At 42.5% G+C, this 12,536-nt stretch overlaps 1 protein-coding gene across 1 annotated transcript in view; it reads left to right on the top strand.

Moving 5' to 3' along the window:
• Positions 1-12,536, top strand: part of LOC122398596 (ras-related protein Rab-37-like) — a 100,394-nt gene that overhangs the window by 32,901 nt on the left and 54,957 nt on the right. The window lies entirely within an intron of this gene.

The following is a 12,536-nucleotide window of genomic DNA, read 5'->3' as shown; positions in this document are numbered from 1 at the left end:
GGCGAGCTAGAGAAGCAAACGACGACCGCGTGATCAGCGTCTGCCAATGTGAGCAATGCATTTATGTATGAGGCCAACAGCCGCTCCATGCTTTTACACCCGGCCTCATGAGTATTTACACGCGCGCGAAATTTATGGCTGTCAGTTCGCCCGTCGCTTTTCCGTCAAAGTTAGACGCTATCTTCGCGTTGTCGCGCGGACACGTGCTGATTCACGAGCCGCGCGTTTTCCTTTCGAAGAATTATTATCCGGACAACATTTTTTTACCCGCTGCTGGTCGGATGAAAATATAAAATTCGAATTTTATTAGCATCCCGGTCGATGGCGTTCACTTTGCGTCGCTCGTATCAATAATTTTTAATCACCGATGTTTACGTTTTGATACGCAAAGTAACTGGTTAAATATATTCCAAATTATATAATTCTTTTGTTTAGATTAATATTTAAAGTGTTGCTTTCAATTTAAACCGTGAATTGCAAGTTATGACCTTCTTACACGCCAAGCTGTTCTTCCCGCTTCCGCGTCGCTGAAAGATATAACGAGATAAATGAAAAAGGTCTAGGTTTTAATTAAAAAAGATTTCATCCAATCCGCGGTCGTTCGACGTCCGCATTCTCCTCGTTTAATGAATATTTATGGGACAATCTCGTCGCGCTTTTTGTTTAGATGAAACTGATTCCACCGTAGATGATTTCAATTTCATATTTTATGATGCCGTGGGTCACCGCCATTTTATAATATCAAAGGGCGTCTTTGAAGCAACTTAATAAGCCCAACGATTTTTAGCGGAGAAATATTAATCGTTTCCTTTCCGCTATGAAGAGACATTAATTTTACCTTTTGGCTCCATAAATAATTCGCTTTAAACGATATTCTTTGATACATTATTTCGTAATAAGCTTGCTACAGAAGTATGGGATCTTAAAATGTATTAAAATTAATATTATGATAAAACCCCATTCAGATAGAAAACGAAACAGAGATTACATTACATATTTTTTTACAGAAAACTCTCGGTTCTATTCAATAACGGAGAAGGTAAAAATATTCGGGTTTAACGAGACCTTGTAACGCTAACAATGCGCTACGAATGTAATTCTACCAGCGCGAGGGCAGCTATTGTTTATTCATACGCATATATACATAAAAACAAAGACCACAATGCATTAATCGTACGCAAAATTCGATTGCAATTTATGCTCGTTAAATATATTCTATCGAATATTACACAAAAGCATCGAGATCGTCGAATAAAGAAGTATATATAACATCGTGCGTCAAACGAAGGCAAACAAATTAAGTCACCCATCAATGTTTCGTTCCGTTCTGTTCGTTTGGAGGCACATTAAGACGATGTGTTCGATTTTATAAATTCCATACGATCACATGCACTGCGTTTCTTTCATCGAAGGAACGAGACCGTTTCGTAAGTCTTAGCTTATTTTCGTTTTGATAAATTGCATTTACGATATTAATTTCTTTTGGTGACAGTTCCAAATACGGTTGCATCGTACTCCCCCTTCCTCTTCTTTTGAAGGAAATCGAACTCGATCGCCAAACGACTTGTCGACATTTAGAGGCTAATCGCGGCAGATAACTTTACGGGGAAATCAATATTCCGTACGTTCTCGGGCCACGTTACGATACTGCACTTTCCAGTCGCGGGATACAGACAGTTATCCAGGCAACAGTGTACCGTATCGTCGTGAAAGTTGAAATTGCTCTATCAAGCGGACCGCTCGGTCGCAGATTTCTCCTGTAACACGTGTCTATCTCGTGATGGCCGTGTCTCGTCGCGGCTTTCCCGCGAAACTTTCGTCCCGTTGTCGGGTAATCTCGCCGGTGCACGCGCGGGAAATTGTCCCGACGGTGAATATCTTCCTCGAATCACGACGGAACGAGCGTGCTTTATACCCGCGACGTCGATTTAATTGCCCGAGTTATTCGCGGAACGATACTAAACGGTCTATCGCGTTTCGCAACGCTTCCATCGCGAGCTAGTTACGTTCGAATCTTCCACCGTGGAGGAAGATTAAATACCTACGAAGCTAATTGTCCCCATGATCGAACGGTCAATGGAAAATAAAATATTCCCCCCAGTAATTAATTTCAATTTCGTTCGTTGTAACGTCTCGTTTATATCAAATATTTCCACCCCTGTTAACTCTTACTTCTGCGCTGGAGAACCCTTGGGGAATCTGATTGACCTCCGCGAGAAAAATATTCAATCTTCGACATCGATATTCGATCGTCCAATAATAGAAATAGAGAACATAATATTGGTACAGTTTGTTAATAGAATACTTCCTTAAAGATATTTAGAGAAGAATTTTGCTTCTTAATTTTTATATTCGATGAAGATTTCGGTCTGCTATTTTTAAGTATTTTTTCATCGACGTGCTTGCATCAGGTTTTGCAAAATTATTTTAGTAGTCGACGCGCTAGTAATAGATTCAGGTCTGAAAGACAGCAGTGCAAGATGGCATAGACATATAACTTGACTGACCTTGCTTCTGAGTTATAGCCGTTTCTGTGCTCCATCCGCATATGCAAGCTTGCTGGCGTCAGAACACGCTGAAGTAATATTTACGGAATAGTCGGTAAAGCCGTGCACGCGGTACACGAAGGATTGTTTGTCAACATTGCTGTAAATATCGCATAAACTTTCAAAGATCGTTGCAACTCTAAAACAAAGTCAACCAGTCGTCCATAATTATTCACGATTATTCGTTTTTGCGCAAGGTTTCTATCGAACGTTGAAACTATAACTCCCAGTAGATTTTAATGGGTTTCAAACTGATTCGAAATTAAACGAGCAAACGAAGAATAGACGCGATAATTATGCAATTGGCTCTATCGTCGTGCAACCATTGATTCCAGGAAGTGTATCCTTCGCGGATCCAGGCTTGTTCGCCAAATGCGAAGCTGGAAGACAATGGCTCGATTCGTACCTATGGTGCTTGTGAATCGCGAATTCGGAGAAAGCCGTTCCGTAACTATTGAATTCAGTATGCTTCTGTTATGTTTGAACCGTCAGGCTTCTGTACACGGAACGAACCACGTAACTTAATCATCTTGATTTACGGTGTTTGGCGGACCTATTGAAATTTGTTTACCCTCGATAATTTCGTCCAAAGCCACATATAATCCGATTGCAGTACAGATCCGATAACACCTTTATAAATACTATGAATAGCTTGAAAAATGAAATGACACCAGTTTTGTGACTAGACGCTTAATAATTTATCAGATATTTGATATTAAAATTATTTTTTATTCTACTATAGTTTAAAATCGAAGAATATCAATTGCATTAACGGGAAGATTAAGCACACGATAAATCGTTCTTTAGCTGTCACGGTTGCTTTCGTTACGGATGATACTTTGACACGGAACAATGATCGAAAGCTCCACGTCCATTTCCGACGTGCAAAACTTTTATACCACGCTTTTATTTTATCGAAACGCGTCATTGTATATTTATCGCGACACGTTTTAAAATTTGCTCGTAAATCGCGCACAGTGTAAATAAACACCGTGTCGAAAAATGGTAAATTTCAGTATTCCGTTGAATAAATATTCGCGTCCCGGCAATTCCTATCGACAGACTATTAAATTTCAGAGAAATATCGTTCGTTGCCCGCGGAACGGTTAATAGATTTTAAGATACGCATTATAAACATTCGAGCGTCCATTATGATATCATATTTTTTCGAATCGAGTTACGAAGGCTCGCTGGGAACGACTGTGGAAAATTTTTATGCAAATTTCTCCACAAATGGAGAAACTTTCGACACGGCCGGTTCCGTTCCGCGATCCAGGCAAACTTTCCAAATTCCAAAATGCACTATCCTCCTGGAAGTAACTGTTGCAATTCAAACATTCCGCTTCAGCGACGACCTGCACTCCGATTAATGCGTTTACAATGACCGCGGGATCGATAGATAGTTTCCTCGAACGAGCAGTCTCTGTATTGACATCCTGCTGAATGGAAAATTTTTTTAAAATAATGAAAAGCGACATTTTTCTGATCCAGTATGATTTCACGTTTAAAGCTCCATAACTTTCATTTGAAATATCTTTTATTCGACTTTGAAGGACCGTTTTAACCCATTAAATTGTTCACTGATAAAAGTCAAATCTCTTCGTTATTATCTTTAAAGAAATCTAAAAAATGAGTTTCTAAATATTTGTTAAAGAAACGGGGAAATCAGGTGTGATAGCAGTGTTAATGAGCCGTATACTTTGTGGAAAGTTCATGGCGTTTATGCCTATCCGTGTTTCAAGAGCGAGGTCCGGACGAGCCGCAAATTACAAACTTGCGAAACTTGATTGGCAGAGTGGCCATTATCCGATAATTTCGGGTAGCACTCCTGTGTCGAGCTATTAGCGAAGCCCTCTATCAATCGCGAGTGGCAGAAGGATGAAGTGAATTTGCCAAAGAAAGGGTAATGATCTCCGTGGCGGGCGAAATGAATGAAGAAAGTGGACGCCAAAGTTGAAGAAGGAGGGACGATACGACGAAGAAACTTAACGGAAGGTGCAAAGATTATCGAACAGTTTTTCAAGGATCGTAAATTTTCAGAGTCTTTAAATCTCAGCGTGGAATAATTTTGTTATAAAATAAGTCAAACTTCATAATAACATTGACATTAAACATTTATCTAAAATAGCACAAAAACTACCTTCAAAATTGATCGAAGCAGATTTGTCAGAGTGTTTGCTTGGTAGTTCGCATGTTTAGGTTTGCAAAATGAAATTATTTAGCGAGAAAAATAAAAATGGCTAACTGAAGAGGCAGAGCCATTGCAAATATTTACAGAGAAATAATTTGTAGCGATATTCGACCATGAATCGGAGACAGAGAGAGATCAGGATGCTGTAACGCGCAACCAGTCCATCGAGGGTTGATGGAGAAAGGGGCAGAGAGCAATAAATCAGCCTAACTGACAGTACCAAGTGGGGCTGGGCCGCATGACGAGGCGGATTCGAAGCTTCTCCTCCTTTTTCCGCTCAACTCGTCTCCTCCTCTTCTCCGAGAGCTTTCTCCTGTCACCCACGTGGCGAAATTTCAAGGTGGATCGCGGAGACTCTTTCGCAACAATTCAAATTTTTCTCCTGTAATTCGAATCCAAGAAGACTCGCGAACCAACTTTTTTGGAATAGATCAATGAATTGTCTCGAGGTTGTATAAGTTCAGTTTTCTTTCACTCAGATCATCGTTAAGATTCTGGGGCGTGAAACGCTAGATTTGCTCGGTTATTTCCCCGAGGTCTGTTCACGACAGCATATTTAACAAACCATACTAATATATCGAATAAATTCTTGGGTCAATTTAGTGGATTTGTAGAGAAATTTAAATATTCGATTTTAGGGTAGTTTCAATACGTTATGATTGAAGAAGACACCGCGGTTTGTCTAGTACATCGACCGGAACCGATTTAAGAAGATGGGACCGAGGGAATTGCAACAACGAGTAATTGGAACACCGCCAATCCGAGCCAGTCAATTAGGTTTAATGCATCTTCTTTAAATGCAAAGTTTGCTGCGTTGCTCCTTCGAGGCGGATGCACTCGACCGTCGGCCGTATCCACTGAATTTTAACCGGACTCATTTGTTGGCGCGAAATTATATCGAATCCCGAAACATTTATTAACGTCCGTCACGCGACGTTTTCACGATTTCGCGCGGAATTTAAAGCGCGCCGGGCGGCAGAAAATTTAATATTCATCGACGTCGTCGTGACAATTCATTCTCAAAACGAATAATATACCTTGTAAACTAAGACAGCTTCATTAGCAGATTCTTCTTTCCGTGATTTATCGTGCACTTTTACGGGGGAACGGGTTTCGTAAGAAATTTTTAATCCACAATACGCAATATTGCGTTCATTTTCCTTGGCACAATATTCGACTCTATTTTTATTTGCGTTAAGAGAATTTGTACCTTGGCCGCCAGATATATCGCCTTCGTTCGTTGTATTTTACAGAAGCCAACGAGAGTGGCAACCAGTGTCCAATAAGATCGACGATCGATCGATTGTTTCCAATTACAATAACTCTGCTCGAACGTATCGATAGAATTTTTTGATCGATGCGCGGAATAAAAAATCGCGAAAGGATTGTTCTCATTCGTACGACGTTGGGTCCCGGGCGATAATAAAATGTTCCCCGACAAAAGATCGTTGACACAGATTCGCACGAATGTCCGTGACGTCGAATTATCTGGGTAGAAAGTATCGATTGTAATCTATGAATCGAGCGCGTTAATCATCGATATTTCCGTCAGAGACGTCTGGTCCGTTCCTTGGTCGCGATGACAGGAGACATTTATACAGGACAATTTCCTCAGCTTCGTTCTCTCCGAGATTCGAATCGCTTGAAAAATTGAAAAATAAATTCATTATATTCATAGAACTATTCAAGGGTTTACAATTGCGACAGTTTCGCAGAACGCCGACTCTGTCGAAATCGTTGCATGATATATATCGAACGCTTTGTGCCCGTCTCGCAAAGATAAATAATTTTATCTACGTAGAAGTATCTCCCGAGATGCTCCCCGTGTCTTCATTCATCACGTAACTCCCGTATTATGCAACCAAGGCACCGAATGTTTTCCTTTCGCATAAAACGACGCGCGTTTAACCGAGGTTACGCGGATGACTGATAGCGCACCTGCAGCTCTCGAATCGCGAGATTCGATTACCTGCCGCGAAGGCAAAGAAGTACATATTTCTCGCGGCGAGCCCGCCATCGATCTCCGGGCAACCTCGGCCGAGAAACACGCGCTCACGGGGTGCAACGCACACATCTTCGACAAATATTTACCCCGTGGAAAATGCACAAAGGGTAAATCGGATCAGAGGCTCCTGCGGACTGTTGTTCGACACGTATCGGTACGACGAGACGACGTTCACGGTTCCCTTCGACCGAGAACACGATGCACAAACTGCATTTCCCGATGCATCTTTGAGATTCTTTCCAAAGCAAGAATAGACCGCGAAAATTTTATTCGAATCGTGAGGATATCTGGAAGCTATCTTATCCACCCTCAAATCACAAGACACTTCTAAACCTTACGTCTTCTAAATTTTCACCTTCCAGATAAGAAGTAGGTTTAAAATGATATACTCTCTAGATCCGAATGAACCAATGGCCGCGAGGAATTTGCTCTCGGAGCCATTCCAACCGCCCGAGTCCATGAATCAACCCTCTCCAGGAACACAACCCTTAATATACTCCGAGTTAAGCCTCGATGCTCGGTGTGTAAACAACGAGACACGTTTTCCGCGTTACAAATTCTCTTTTGCAACCCTTTGGACGCTGATACGCCATTCTGGAGGACCCTCGTCGCCTGGTGAGAGTAATAAATTTTTTTCTCGTGGCTCGATAAAAAGGCTGCTAGATTCCAGCACGTGGTTCATGAATTTCACGAATACGTTCGGGAATTCCTGGGAATTCCGGAGAGCACCAAGCCTAACCGAACTGGCTGGCAGTTCTTCAACGATGTTCGGCGATCGTGGCCGACGTGCGGTTTCTGCGGTCGATTCGAGACGGCACCGGAGTGTTGCTCGAATCGCTTTCGGGCCTTTTTGCTCCTGCACGCGGCCCGAGCACGAGTCCCAGTCGTTATTCTGGTCACGAACTCGGACTCCCTTTCTCTCTCTTCTTCCTTCCACCCTGGTATCCCGCTTCCTCCAGGTCCTGACCACCGGTTATCAATATTTATGTCGATTTGCTTTCATCGGGCCCAACCGTCCCCCACCCGGAACGGGCGACAAAAAATCCCCAGCCCCTCCCTCCTATCGCCCTAAAGGCTCGATCTTATCGCGCAAGTCCGTTTAATTTGCCGCGATTTTTAACTAACCGAACGTTTCGATTCCTCCTTGTAACGCGGAACGATTTATAATTGCGTTTTAGGAACGAAGGATCCCCCGTTTCTTGCGTCGAGCCATTTTTATTTTGTCGATTCGAATCTTCCACCTCGATTTTAGTTACAAAATAGAGTGGTATTTTGGTTCTTCGATCCCCCCAAATTTTACGTCAGTTCCCCGTCTATTATTCTAGTAAAATTTTCCCCCGTGTCTGGTTTATAGCGAGCTGGCACGAGAGCTGCTGTTAAAAAATGTGGTCGCACGACCGTATAACACGAAGTAGCGAGATAACAATAGCTATAAAAATGTTTCTAGTAGTTAAGAAAACAAGAGAAAGTACGCGTAACGAAATGAATGTACTCGAGTGCCCGTAAAAGACGAGCCACAGCCATAATGCCGCCATTAAATCTAATCTTAATTTTAATCTAACTTAAAGGACGGTTCCTGAATTTTCTGAACGTATTTTTATACTCGGAGCTTTTTGAAGGAATACTGTACCGTTTTCTATCGTTTGAAAAAATAATTATATTAGTTTATTTAGTAAAGAGATCGAAATCAATTTAACCGTCGAACGCGTATAATAGTGGTTATGAAATATGTATTTGCAGACCGTTCGAATCGAAGGGAACCATTTTCACGGATTGTTATTGCACGAATTGCAGAAGCGCGATACGCGATATCGACGCGTACAGTTATAAACACAGTAACGCGATGTTTTTTCTTGAAAAATCGACTTTGCATTCAATCCGTGTTTCATACTCTGAAAAAGTCAGCTTCAGCGTCGATTTTCCGAATAACAGTGACAAGTTTGAATTGGGAAATCATGACGAATACAATGTTTGCTTTAGCCACCAGCAACCCGGTGCTTCGAAACTTCGGCTGTTACAACTGTGCTTCGTGTTTATTTTCTGTTCTCCGAAAACACATTTACGAACCAACTTCCGCGGGACAATTTGGTCCTCGAAATCTAGAGTAACCCTGTTTACGCATACCGTGTCGCGAGAAATCGTTTATCAATTTGTTTCAAGCTCTCGATCATCCTCTGATCGGAATATCGTATTTTTTCGGCAGAAAATAATTACTCAGCGACGAAACGGAAGAAGCAAAATCGCTCGGCGATTATTCGTTCAGTCCTTTGAGACCCTCTCGTCGTCAGTGTTCTCCCTGCGAGAGGAGGTAATCCCAGAAAGGGAGATCCGATATGAGACAGACGATAACGAGTTTAAACTCGCATTGACGAAGAAGGCATTCCGCTCGCGCACGAGAAATTCTAAACGAGCTTCTACGAGCTCGTTAGCGACTGCGATTACACGAAACGAATAAGTTTCGTTCTTATTGTCTCCGTGTCTCCTCGGAATTCGACTTAACGCGCTTCTTCGTCATGCTGCGCGACGTTCACTCCAAATTTACCTTCGTTTCGTTTGCAACGAACACTCGAATACAGAGAGAAAGCACGCAATTATCCTGTCGTTTATAATTACGATACCTCTTACCAGTATTCGTCATCGAACACAATAAATTTCACTCATTCGTCAGCGAAAACGCAACTTTCAGACTTTCAGAAATCCACAGACTCCTCGAGCTTGAATAAAAGTTGAAAATCAATGGGGAGGGATGGAAAGCAGTTAAAATCAATTTACCGCCATAAATTTTCATAGCTGTGTGCACAGATTTCATGGATCCCTGAATTAAGATCTATATTTGGTACTATTGCCCTTAAAAATCACAGAAGACCAGTATCATCGGTGCCATTAAGTATCCATTTACTGCCATAAATTTTCATCGTTGTCCAATGGACCGTGAGTCAAGACCCGAACTATTGTCTATAAAAATCATAAATACCATTAACCGCCAATTAGTCGCTATAAATGTTCATTCTAAGATCTGCCAGCAAAGCCGCGCTATTATCTTCGACAATCGTCAAACGAATTCAGCGCCAGGAACGTTAACATAATTCACAATTCGCTGTGGCAACGTCAAATTCGCGCGTTTGTTAATTTATTTGCGACAGTCGTAATCGTTCTGGTCGAACCGGCGGAATTAGATTCGTCGAAACGGTGCATGGTTACAGACAGACCGGTAACCCGAAGTAATTATGACAGCGTGCGGGCGACGCGGAAAGTTCATTTAACGTTTCATTCGTTGCCCTTAATTCGCCGTCCGCCTGGCAACTCGCGGATCCCTATAAAACGTAATCCGAATTTATCGAGGCCGGAATTAACGAACGTTCTCCAACAACGCTTATTTCCAGTTAGGGTTGTCAATCGTATTCTTCCAACCCTTTCGTATCTCGAAAGGTTGCATTGGACGAGATAGCAAACCTTTGCTTGCAACGACTGCAGCTTTTATAATGAATTTGATACCCAAATTTTTCGGTGAAAAAAAAAGTTTCAAATCGTTCTAAAAAAATTACTTTTAGTTGCGGGAGTCGATTACAATCGTTTTTGGTGAATACACATACCTCCGAAATCCTACGCGTTTTCGAAAAAAAAATTCTTTACCTAAAATATAATGTGTGGCCAGAAATCTGTGATTATGTTCCTCGTTTTTATCACTTCATATGTAGGTATAGTGAAATTATCCGGTATATTTGACTTCCTGGTATTGCCCCAGTCCCGAGTACGCCGGATGATCGGAATTTTACTGTACATAGTTGCTATTATTCTTCCATTCTGTCTTCCGCGACGGAAGATCGAGGGATCCCAATTATCGTAGCCATCGATCGCGAATTCGTTTTTACGAGGAAAGAGGCCGGCGTCGAAAGTGGCGGAGAAAGGCATCCTCGAACGTCGGGAGAAATTTTTTCGCGTCACAAAAGACCCGTTTCCGTCTTTCCGCTGGATAATTCGGGATAACGACCCGCGAATTCTTGCGTTACATAATTTTTCACCATAACCGACGTTTCGACGGAGTTATGTTAGACGCGCCAGTCGCGATTTATGTAACAGTTCCCGCAGGATTTACGTAAACCCCTTCGCGAGATTTACGCTGGAAATTTCAAGGAAGTGTCTCCGCACGGGAGTGCATTAACCGCGACATGTTAATTCTCCCGCGATGCCATCTTGTACGACAGGTTGTCCTGGCTTATTCGCTGTTCGTGTTCTTTTCCCCCTGTGGGAGTCGCAGCTCCGTCGAAACTGACGGCAACGTACGGGTACAATGATATTTCGATAATAGAATACGCATTCACATATCACTCGAAGGTTCGAAGGCTGTAATCAATTAAAGTTCTACACCCAGCGACGATGAGTATGAATAGATGTAAAAGCCATCGTGGCGAAGTGACAAATTGCGCGGCTTGCAAACCGCCGGGTTCAACGATAGTTAACCGGGATTCGATCGTTAATACTCGTTGCGGCATTTGAATGAAAGCGAACACGCGCGAAAACGTATTAAATGCTCATATCTTAACGTTAATAATATCCTGCAACGTCTAATTTGTTTAAATGTAATCTCGCTGGGAGCTCGTTACTCCAAGAGAAACTCGGTTTCTAGACACGTTTGATTACTCTTTATGTAATTTGCAGACTCTTCGACGTTACACAACGCAGTTACCGCGCGTTATATCATGACGTTAACGCGGTATAATAAATTCCCAGACTTAAGAAAGATCTACGATGATCTTCGTCTATAGGGAGGGATCCCAAATTACTTTTAAATTATGCAAAAAGCCTTCAAAATTGGTTACATGGTACCTGCGTGCTTTTGACCCTCCAGGATCCACCTTCTAAGTTATCGAAGATTCTTGCAAATTCGATTCTGTATAATCAGATTCGATCACACCTGTGTGTCAGTATAATAAGCACTGCACCCTCTTCTAGATTGAACCGCCATAAGGAGAAAAAGCCACCCCCATTTAAGATGAACCCAAGTCGCTAATGACCAGGAAATTTGAAAAGACTTTTAGCGTTTCTTTTCGTGTTCGGGAATGTCTCGAACCCGGAAAGAGGACCATCGACTTGGGAGCACCTCTCGTCCTTGAACGTCGCACCTCTGCCATTTTGAAAAGAGCACGGTGGAACGAAGTGGGAGGCCCGTGGACGGACCTGTGTCAGGGGAACATCCAACATCTGTCGACCAGGTCGAGGGTGTCTCGAGCCGAGTCATCTGACCGCTCGCGGAGTGCAAATAAGCTCTTCCTCTTTCCTCCTCGTTGTCCTTTTTCCCCCTCGCCCCGACCTCCCCCGTAATGGCAGAGCACCGCGTCCGTGCGCCACGACGCTGGCTTTGTGGCCGAAGGCGTCCCTATGCGTTTTCTGTATCATGCGTTCTGTGTTCCGGGAGGGGGAGGGGGGGGGGGGAGCGGAGGCGCCTCGGGGTTGGAGGATCGAACCCAACCATAGCGTGGGCCTCGAAACGCGCGCGAAACGATTAATTAACGATCCCAATTTTAAAAAAAAAAATGCGTATATAAATTAAAAATTCAAATTTTTGCTCCACAAATTATATTTCCTATTTATCACGTTCGATAAAATTTATTTGTTACAACTTGGGACTCAAACTGTCGCTCATGAAGAAGATTCAAAATTTAATTTACAACGTTTTTGTCAAAATTAGCGACGTCCTTTCATAGCGTGGGATGTTCGATATTTCCTTTTAGGATACGGGAGTAATATTTTATATTACCCTTTGGAAAGGAGCTTTTGGAACAGAACGGTTCCT

The sequence above is a fragment of the Colletes gigas genome, unplaced genomic scaffold, assembly GCF_013123115.1.
Source record: "Colletes gigas isolate AHSC1104 unplaced genomic scaffold, ASM1312311v1 Colletes_gigas_Sc00011, whole genome shotgun sequence".
NCBI classification, from domain to species: domain Eukaryota; kingdom Metazoa; phylum Arthropoda; class Insecta; order Hymenoptera; family Colletidae; genus Colletes; species Colletes gigas.
Note: the sequence above shows the minus strand (reverse complement) of the source record. Positions and strands in the feature narration are given on the sequence as shown.